The sequence below is a fragment of the Colobus angolensis genome, unplaced genomic scaffold (assembly GCF_000951035.1).
Source record: "Colobus angolensis palliatus isolate OR3802 unplaced genomic scaffold, Cang.pa_1.0 Scaffold65, whole genome shotgun sequence".
Taxonomy (NCBI): Eukaryota; Metazoa; Chordata; class Mammalia; order Primates; family Cercopithecidae; genus Colobus; species Colobus angolensis.
Genome location: NW_012120154.1, coordinates 2,582,411 through 2,592,704, shown reverse-complemented (window position 1 = coordinate 2,592,704; position 10,294 = coordinate 2,582,411). Strand labels below are relative to the sequence as shown.

Sequence of the window (10,294 nt, the reverse complement as noted above, 5' to 3'; positions counted from 1 at the left end):
CTGAGTTTGTGGTTCTCTTTGTAGAACTAGATATGCCCGTGTTGGCCTCCCGAAGTGCTGGGATTACAGGCGTGAGCCACCGCGCCTGGCCTCTTTTTTTTTTTTTTTTTTAACATTTTAAACTTTTTTGTTAAAACTCAGACACAGATACATTAGCCTAAGCCTACACAGGGTCAGGATCCTCAGTGTCACTATCTTCCACTACCACATCTTGTCCTGCTGGACTGTCTTCAGGGCCATAACACGCATGGAGCTGCCATCTCCTATGACAATAAAGACTTCTGCTTGAATACCTCCTGAAGGACCTATCTAAGACTGTTTACAGTTAAATTTTGTTTTTTATAAGTAGGAGGCGTGTACACTGTAAAATAGCAATAAAAAGTGTAGGATAGTAAACACATAAACCAGTAACAGTCATTTATTACCATTATCAAGTATTATGTCCTGTACACAATTGTATGTGTTATATTTTATACAACTGGCAGCACTGTAGGTTTGCTTACACCAGCATCACCACACACGTGAGTCATGCATTTTGCTTTGACATTACGATGGCTATGTAACTAGGTGACAGAAAGTTTTCAGCTCCATTATAACCTTAGGGCACCAGCGTGGTGTCTCCGGTCCATCTTGACCAAAATGTTGTTATATGGTACATGACTGTATTTCAATTTCCATCTGTCCCACTCCCCACCCCCTAAGTAACTCTAACCATGGAAGCCCAGGAGGAAGATCAGAGAGGGTCAGCCGGAGAAATGACAGTTCATGCCGATCGCGTTGATAACGTTTCCCAGAGAGGGAAAATGTGGTGAAGAGACAAAGGAAGGAAACTAACAAATATTGAATATATACTGGACTGGACTCTGTACTTCATATTAGCCTCAGAATTCCCAAAGGAGATGCACCGTCGTCTACTGATTTTACATATGCACAGATTAAGAGCGCAGGTAGGGTAGGTCTTGAGACTGGGAATCCAAATTAGATTTGCCAAGTTATTTTCGCAACACACGATACCTCCCATTGGGGAGCACATCCTCTAGGAAGCCTAAAGTTGGGTCAAAGAACAACGACATCCCAGAACGCCAGGGTGGAAGAGGCCTTAGAGTTCACTCAACCCAACTTCTCCTTTACAGATGGGGAAACTGAGGCCCGAAGAGGGAAAATGACCAGCCCAGAATCCCAGTACGTCGTCGCCAACTCTCCAAGCCAGGAGCGGTCTGACCGAGGTGATGGCGGCCCCGCGGGAGAGGGGATTACTTCGCGAAAGGTCGGGGGATCAAGATGCTAGGGGAAGTTGGCTAAAAGAGGACGTGGGAGCAAGAAGCTGGACAGGCCTCGAGTGGGTGGGGAAGAGCAGCCGGCAGAGTCGCGATGGCAAACCTGTCACGACAGAGCTCGCAGGTCCCGAAGTGGGGGTGAAGTGAGGGTGAGGGTGAGAAGACCTGGGGCTGGGGAACAGCAGGCAGGAGACTGAGGTGGGGCCTCGGCGGCGGGCGAGGCCTCTTCCGCCCTGCGTTGCCTCCCGCCCTCCCTCCGGGCGGGCCCTCCCCGCCTGGCTGCCCGCCGCGCCCCGGGGCCTCACCTGCTCCCGCGGGGGCCGGAGCCAGGGCCGCAGCCAGCGCACCCCCGCCAGGGTTGTCAAGGAGCGGAACAAGAGTGTCTTAGCAACCAGCAAGGAAGTCCTGCCCACTCACCGGACGTTGACGGGAATTTCACTTATTATTGGTGAATAAAAGTATCAATCAGTGTGAAAGGGCCTTACAAGTCAGGCGTTTGCACAGCGAGGCCAGGGAGGCGGGACTTCACTTATAGTTGTCTTAAGCGTGCCCAAGATGCTGGGGGCAGATTGAAGTTCTTTTTCTAGGGAAACAAACTTCGAAAAGCGGTACTGCCTTGGGAGTTTCATTAGTCATTTGAAATAACAAATGCAACTTGTTGGTGTCATGACACTTAGCCACCACTTTATTGGGATCTGGAAAGCCTAATAATAACTAGCATTTATGTAGGGCTTTACAATTAATGTCTCACTCGATTCTCACTACAGTACTTTTAGGTAGTAATATTCGTCATCCCATCTGAACTAAAGTTCAGAGAGGTTAAGTAACTTGGTAAAGGATAGAGGTAATCTCTCTGGAGAAGGAACCCAGGGACTCCTTCCTCTGTGCCACACCCTTGTATGGTCACCTAGCCCTAGTCACTAGGAGACATTTGTACCATCTAATTTGAGACACAGCTGTCCAGAGCCTGCCTTTTCTTCCCCTTGGGAGGGAAAATTAATCTGAAAGTACGGAGAAGGAAAAGGGGAAAGGGGAAGAACTGGTGGATTCTATTATTTGATTGGTAGATCAAAGGGTCAGTTGGGATACTTCATAGTTTAAACTTTTATTATTGTGATAAGTACTTGGGGTGAAACCCCACTGCCACATTTACTGGCATTGAAACCGTCTTTGCCAAAATTATAACTGAGGAAATTATAACAGTGAAAGAGATCAGACCTAAACCACTCCATCTTGCCTTTCTAGCCTTTAAGCTGTCCTCGTTCCTTCCTAGGCATAGGCCAGACGAACCTTGGGAAGGAATTTAGTTTATAGTTTTACTCTGAAACAAAATGGACAATAGCCCTTTCCCAAAAAGACTCTCTTCCTGCCTTGGGAACAGTCTGCCTTTGTAGGACTAACAAATTAGCTACAAAATTAGAAATTATGGTTTAGGGGTCACACAGCAGCCTTTGACTGCAAGAGTCTGAACCTTCCCAAATTGCTCCTGGGGATAACATCTCTATTGTAAAACGTAAGTAAGATCAGTGCTTGAGATATTTTGCAGACCCTGCACTCGATGGATCAGCTGACACTACCCAGACCAGTAATTTGGCTCAAACAGTTCTGTGATCCCTCCCAGGAACAGAAGACAGCAAGAAAACCTCGCTTCAACCCCCGCGGGATTCCATCTTCTACCTGATCAATCAGCATTCCTCACTTGTCAAGCCACAAAATTATCTTTAAAAATTATCTTTTATCACAAAATTATCTTTAAAACCTCCGATCCCTGAATGCTTGGGGAGCATATTCAACTGCCTCCTAGCCACGTCCACCAGAATGTTCCACAAGCCCTTCAAACTCAGTGTGTCCCAAACTGAATTGATCGTCTCCCTCCAATCTGCTCTTCCTGCATTCCCCATTCCAGTAAATGGCGCCATCCCCCACCCAGTTGCCTCCATCAAAAACCAGGGAGTCGTCCTTCACCTTTCCCGCTATTTTCACCCACTTCCAATCACAAGCATGCCAATTTCAACTCCTCACTATTTCCTGATACAGCCTTTCTGGCCATGTTCATGGCACCCTCCGTGTGCGCACCACCACAATCCCATCTACATGAGTGCAGTCTCCTAGTGGGACTCCCTGACTGCAGTCTTGCCCCTCTCTAATTTATCCTCTGTACCATAGTCAACATGACCCTGCCAAAACCCAAATCTCACCACTGCATTCCTCTGTTTGAGTAATTTGAGTAACAATAAAACTCCCCTCTCCCACACAGCTTGCTCCGTTTGAATTACCTTTCTCCATTGGGATTCCCCTGTCTTGATACATCGACTCTGTCTAGGCAGTGGGCAAGGCGAACCCATTGGGTGGTTACAGCATCTACTGCGAGTTCAGCCCTAGCAAGTGCTAATGATTCAGAAAGGAGTAAGATGAGGACCTTGATCCCATGGAAGGCACAGTCCAGTGGACAGACAGCCATGTGAACAAATAGACATAGAATAACTCATTCTACTAATGCTATGGTAGAGGTGTGGGCAAGATTCTGGCTTTCCCAAGGAGGGAGTAACTAACTCTCAGAGTGTGGTACTTGAGTTGGCTGAGTCCAAGATGACCCCGGGGGGCTAACTGAGGATGGGACAGCATGTTTCACTGGGGAACTGTGGGCGGCTCCATGAGGTCTGGGTGGAGGGTGAATGTAGGTGTAAGTGGGAGGTGATGGGGGTGAAGATGCTAAGGGAAGTAGGGAAGTAGTCAGAAGGGTTTTGAATGCCAGGTTCAGGGACTTGAGTGCCCCCTGGGGCGAGGTAAGAATGGGCACAGTAGCTGTTGGAGGGTTTCAAAATGTGGTCACATTTGTGCTACGGAAAGATCACTATGGTGGTGGAGACCGTGAATTGGATTTTGAGTGGATAGACAGGGGGCAGGCACAGGGGGTTTGGTTCTGAAACTTGGCAGCTTGAAGGGTGCTAGTTCCTTGCTGGTTCTCAAGATGCCTCCCTGGTGCGTTCTGATGGTCTGTGGAATGTCTGACTCAGCCTCCAGATTTCCTTAATCCTCTTTGCCAACTTTCTCCAGGAGAGGGAAGGTAGCCTTTGAGGGGGAGGATGCTCTTGCCTACGTCTCTCATCCAAATTTCTCCCAAAAGGGGTCCACAGTTGCTGTCTTCTTTTTCTCACCTCCCATTCACTCTTCAGCCCACTGCAATCTGGCTTCCACTCCCACGACACCACTGAAATTTCCTCCTCCATGGTTACCAGTGACCTCCTGAAGAGCGGAATCCAATAGATCCTTCAGTCTTTAGCTTACTGGACCCAGCCCCTACTGCTGGCATGAGCCTGTTGACCATGCCCATCTAAATGAACTTCTCTACCCCATCAGTGGTACCTGGAGAACTCTTAACCATATAGATTCTAGGGCCCTACTGCTCCAGAATGGTGAAAAGCAGGAATGTGTATTTCTCATCAGCACCCCTGGTGCACACTAGAGAATCACTGCTCTATCCCAACACCAAGGGAACCTCACTTTCCTTCATCTCCTCAAACTTCTCCTCCTTTTCAGCCTTCTTCTTGGACTCTTCCTTCTTTGCTCTCTGTGCCTATCTTGACCCCCTTTTCTTCTCACTAATGCTCTCAAATTTCTTTCTACCTGAGGTCACCTCCTCATTGGTAACAGTGTTCCCTTGAGTCACATTCCCTGGAGTATTTACTGGAATTGAGGGTAGGGTATGTACTTTTGAAAAAATCTCCCCGGTGATCCTGAACACTGTCCCAGGGAGCTATGCCACCCCTTGCATATCTTGTTGAGGATTGCTGCCTTAGGTACTTTCCCTTGGGAGTCTCCTCCACTCCCATGGTTTCCATCGTCAATATCCTTCTAAATTCTGATGCTTCCTGTATTTCTCTTTCTATATTAGACCTCTCTTTGGAGCTCCGGACCCAAATATTCAGCTGCCTCCTGGCCACGTCCACCAGAATGCTCCACAAGTCCTTCAAACTCAGTGTGTCCCAAACTGAATTGATCATCTCCCTCCAATCTGCTCTTCCTGTATTCCCCATCTCAGTAAATGGCACCACCCCCCACCTCCCACCAGTTACCTCCATCAGAAACCAGGGAGTCGTCCTTCACACTTCCCACTACCATCGCCCACTTCCAGTCAATCAAGCGGGCCAATTTCGACTCCTAACTGTTTCCTGATACAGCCTTTCTGGTCATGTTCATGGTACCCTCCATGTGCACAGCACCACAATCCCATCTGCATGAGCGCAACAATCTCCTAGTGGGACTCCCTGGCTGCAGTCTTGCCCCTCTCTAATTTATCCTCTGTACCACAGTCAACATGACCCTGCCAAAACCCAAATCTTACCGCTGCATTCCTCTGTCTGGTAACTTCTTCTGTCTTTCCATGGCTTCCCATTGCCTAAGGGTGGCATTCACCTGCCCTGTCCTGGCATTTAAGCCTCCCCATGGCGTGGCCCCCAGGCTCCCTCTTTCTTCCTGCTGCTCCATCCCCTGTGCTTTACACCTCCACTACACCAACTCTCATGGCTCTCCACACACACCAGGCTGTTTCTCACCTCCCTGCCTTTGTTCACGAATTCTCTCTGCTCACATCCTCCCTCTGCTCCTCCCTCCCTCCTTTTGGTTCTATGAGCCCATAAGATTTTGACCTAAGCTTGTATACTTTGGGATCTCTTCTCTTGCAGCCGGAAGAGTCCTTTGTGTTCCTGTGTCATCTGGTGCGTGTTCCTGATCTCATCTGGTGCATGTTTCTGTCACTGCCCTTCTTTACCATTTTGTACTTGAGTTTCATTCTGTCTCCCTTTGTGAGCTCCTGGAGAGCAAGGGCCTTGCCCTCTTCATCTTTGCATCCCATGTACCACACAGGACCTAACCAAGAGTTGGTGCCCAGTCAATACTTTGTGAATAAGTGTGTGAATGAATGACTGAGGTGCGGAGGGTCAGACTCCACTTCTCCCAGACTCCGCTCTTGTCAGTTTCAAGACTTAGCCTAGGTACCAGCTACACCCTTTCTTGGGCTGCTCTTGCTGTTTAAAGTGGCTGATGGTGGACACCCAGGAATCAGCAATTGGATCAGTTGCAAGTAACAGATTGGAAAAATAGTGGCTTAAACAATGCAAAGTGTCTGTTTTTCTCATATAACAAGAAGTAATTCAGGACTGCCAGGCATGGGTCTCCATGGTCTCATCAAGGACCCAGCTGAGCCAGCACAAGATCCACACCCCCACACCTCCAGCATCTCACGTGCACCCAGGTAGAAAAAGAGGGAAGGACAAAGGACAAACTAATGATTGCTAACTGGGTCAGTGGCCTTAAATGACACTTCCTCTGGCATCTCATTGGTCAGAATGATGTCACATGATGGTCTTAGCTGCAAGGGAGACTGGAGAATATATTTTAGCAGGGCATATTACAGCCTCCAATAGAATTGTGGTTCTGTTTGTAAGGAAGCAGGGAAATGCGCACATTGAGTCTGCCTACCCACCCAGTTGCCATCTTCCCAGCCTTCTTTGCTATGAGAGTTGCTATTGAGTATGGGTATTGAGTAGCACATACTCAGGGAAGTTGAGCTCAGTCCCAAAGGGTGAATCCTGTCTAATTTAAACCAGTCATGGTACTCCCATTTATACCCGAGATGGGTTTGGGCTGAGCATGTGACCTACTTCTGGATAATGAGACATAATTGCCTTCTGAAGGCTTTCCAGAGAGTTTTCCTCCCTCATAAAGAAACAGATGTGATGAGGTAATCACCTCCCCTTTTTCCTGTCTTGAACACAGTTGGGCGATGACGTGATCCTGAAATGGTCTTGGTAACCTACAACCATGAGTGGTCAGGGCTACAGGAAGCCAAATGCGGAGGATGGTGAAGCAGAGAGATGGGAGTTCCTGGCTTGATGGAGTGTCTGAGTGGCTGAGTTTACCAATCTTGAAGTTGTCTATATCCAGGCTTCTTGTATAAGCCACATTTTAGCCATATGTTCTGCTACTTGCAGCTGAAAATACCTGATATTTGTGATTTGTCTGTCTAGCATCCTTCCCTTTGGGAAATAGCACCCTTTCTTTTTTGGGGGAACTCCTATCCTCACTCAACCCTGTGGTTCTAGTTGGGGATGGTATTCATTGTACCTCATCCTCCCTGGGGAAGGATGCCTGATACAAGCTAGAGCAGTCCCAATCCTTCCCTGAGATTGTTTTTTTTAAACTAAGCATACTAAGGAACCTCTTAGAGCAAGTCAACCTGGAGAAATAGACAGACACTCAGAAGGTATGAGGGACAGGGAACCAAAGAGTCTTGCTGGAGGTCCAGTTGTCCTTGAGGCCAACTGTTCCCATAGGTTGATTATGAGAGTTCATAGATGCCCCACTTTTTGCCTACACTGGTTCAAGTTGAATTTCTGTTACTTCTGACGCACATGGGGCCTGAACCTCCTTCTTCCTCTACCTAAGTCCTTCCCACCCTTCAAATTTCCACTTGGTTGCCTTTTCATAGCCAATTCTTTGCTGGAGTTAGCTGCTGAGGACATAGGGATTATTAAGACTCAGTCCTCACAACCCAATGGAAAGACAGACACAGACAGTCACAATCCTGGGGGGCAAGTACTACAAGACACAGAAAACCTAAGGCCAAGGTGACTGATTTATTTTTGTAACCTAATGTGGTTTGGATTTGTGTCCCTGACCTAATCTCAAGTCAAATTGTAATCCCCGTGTTGCAGGGGGTGCCTGGTGGGAGGTGATTGGACGATGGGGGCAGAGTTCCACCTTTGATGCTATTCTTGTGATAGTGAGTGGGTTCTCACAATATCTAGTTGTTTAAAAGTGTGTAGCGGCCGGGCGCGGTGGCTTAAGCCTGTAATCCCAGCACTTTGGGAGGCCGAGACGGGTGGATCACGAGGTCAGGAGATCGAGACCATCCTGGTCTACACGGTGAAACCCCGTCTCTACTAAAAATACAAAAAACTAGCCGGGCGAGATGGCGGGCACCTGTAGTCCCAGCTACTCGGGAGGCTGAGGCAGGAGAATGGCGTAAACCCGGGAGGCGGAGCTTATAGTGAGCCGAGATCGCGCCACTGCACTCCAGCCTGGGCGACAGAGCGAGACTCCGTCTCAAAAAAAAAAAGTGTGTAGCACCTCCACCCCATGCCTCTTCCTCCTGCTCTGGCCATGTGAAGACATACTTGCCTCTTCTTCATCTTCTGCCATGATTATAAGTTTCCTGAGGCCTTCCCAGGCATGCTTCCTATAGAACCTACAGTACTGTGAGCCAATGACACTTCTTTTGTTTATAATTTACCCAGTGTCAGGTATTTCTTCATAGCAGTGTGAGAACTGACTAATCCATAACTCTAGTGTCTAACAAAGGGTCTGGCGCAGAGTGTTAGTGTGATGAATGAATGAACACGTGCACAAATTTGGTTAGAGGAGAAAGCCTTTTCACCATATATAGCTTATGGTCCATGCTCTTATCCCTAGGGTTTTGCCGTCATGGCCCAAGCTATTTCACACCACATCCTATCCCATGCAACAGGATGGAGAAAGGAAGGGAGAGGAGGGGAAGGGCATGCCATCTCCATTTAGAGATTCAGCTGGGAAGCAACATGCATCATTTTACTCCATCCCATTGCCCAGAACTTAGTCGTGTGGCTTAGCCGCAAGGAAATCTGGGAAATGTAGTCTTTATTCTGGATGGCCATATGTGCGCCTAGCTAAAAACTAGGTGTGTGCGTGGAGTTCTATTTCCATGAAGGAGATCGGAGAACAGGTATTGATATCCAGCTAGCGCCTCTGCCACAGTGGGGCCTCAGAATAAGGCAGATGTGATTTCAAAACTCAGTTTCTCAGATCTGTGATCTCAGCAAGTCACTTGACCTCTCTGAGCCCAACCCTCTTCATCTGTAAAATGGGAAGGATTGTGAGGGTTGGATGGCATAACTTGCACTCAGCACTTTATGGGGGTTAAATGTCTATCGCTCTTCTCCTTTCCCTGCAACAAAAGGACTCATGCTTGAATTCTAGCCCTGTCTTTAGGGCTCTATGTGACCTAGACTCCTGGGTCCTCTTGCTGGAGGAAGAGGTATTTAAGGCTTGACTGGATGATCACTTAGTGGGAAGTTGAGAAGGAGATTCAAGATCATATAGATCTTTGGCTGGATGCAAAGATCTGAACCTGAGATTATAGTATAGGTTTTTTGACACCTGGAGTGACTGTGTGTTGAGTGTTATGAAGCTTCTCCCAAGACAGCACACACACATGTTGCCCTACTCAGGCAAAACGGATAGACTCGAACAACAGTTTCTCTGTTCAGGTACCGCAGGGGTATACCTCCAGTTCCACTATTTGAGTGTCACTTGTTTGTCTATATGGCTGCCTTGTCCTAGACTGAGAGCTCCTGGGAGCAGGAAAAATCATTATATTTATTGAGCAGCTGTTATTTGCCACTTGATTTCTTGTTTAGTTCTCACTACCACCTAGCAAGAACAGTTTTATTGTCCCCATTTTGCAGATGGGGAAATTGAGGCTCTGAGTTTACTACAGTCACCTGTCTCTCAGTAGCAGAGCCAGAATCTGAGCCCCAAACTGCATCATGAGAGCCCATGTTCTTCCTCCTGCACCGTGCTCCCATTGCCTTGTTCATTTCCAAATCCCCAGCTCTCAGTATGGTTTCTAGAACACAGGAAATGTTTAATGAATTCTTAAAATAGAGAAAACCTTGTCACAGGGAGCAGTGGCTCATGCCTGTAATCCCAGCACTTTGGGAGGCTGAGGTGGGTGGATCATTTGAGGTCAGGAGTTTGAGACCATTCTGACCAACATGGTGAAACCCTGTCTCTACTGAAAATACAAAAAGTAGCCGGGTGTGGTGGTGTATGCCTGTAATCCCAGCTATTCGGGTGGCTGAGCACGAGAATCACTTGAATCACGGGAGGAGGAGGTTGGAAGTTGCAGTGAGCCGTGATTGTGCCACTGAACTCCAGCCTGGGAAACAGACTGAGACTGTCTCAAAAAAAAAAAAAAA

General features: G+C 47.8%; 1 protein-coding gene across 2 annotated transcripts in view; it reads right to left on the bottom strand.

Annotated features, from left to right (window-relative positions):
* DNAL4 (dynein, axonemal, light chain 4) overlaps window positions 1-1,688 on the bottom strand; it is a 15,707-nt gene extending 14,019 nt beyond the window's left edge. Inside the window, exon 1 of one of the 2 annotated variants that reach the window (XM_011964216.1) lies at window positions 1,583-1,688. The gene's annotated coding sequence lies outside the window, so the exon portion shown is untranslated. The remainder of the gene's footprint in view (window positions 1-1,582) is intronic. The other variant, XM_011964215.1, reaches the window with a different exon arrangement.
* Window positions 1,689-10,294: the final 8,606 nt, after the last annotated feature.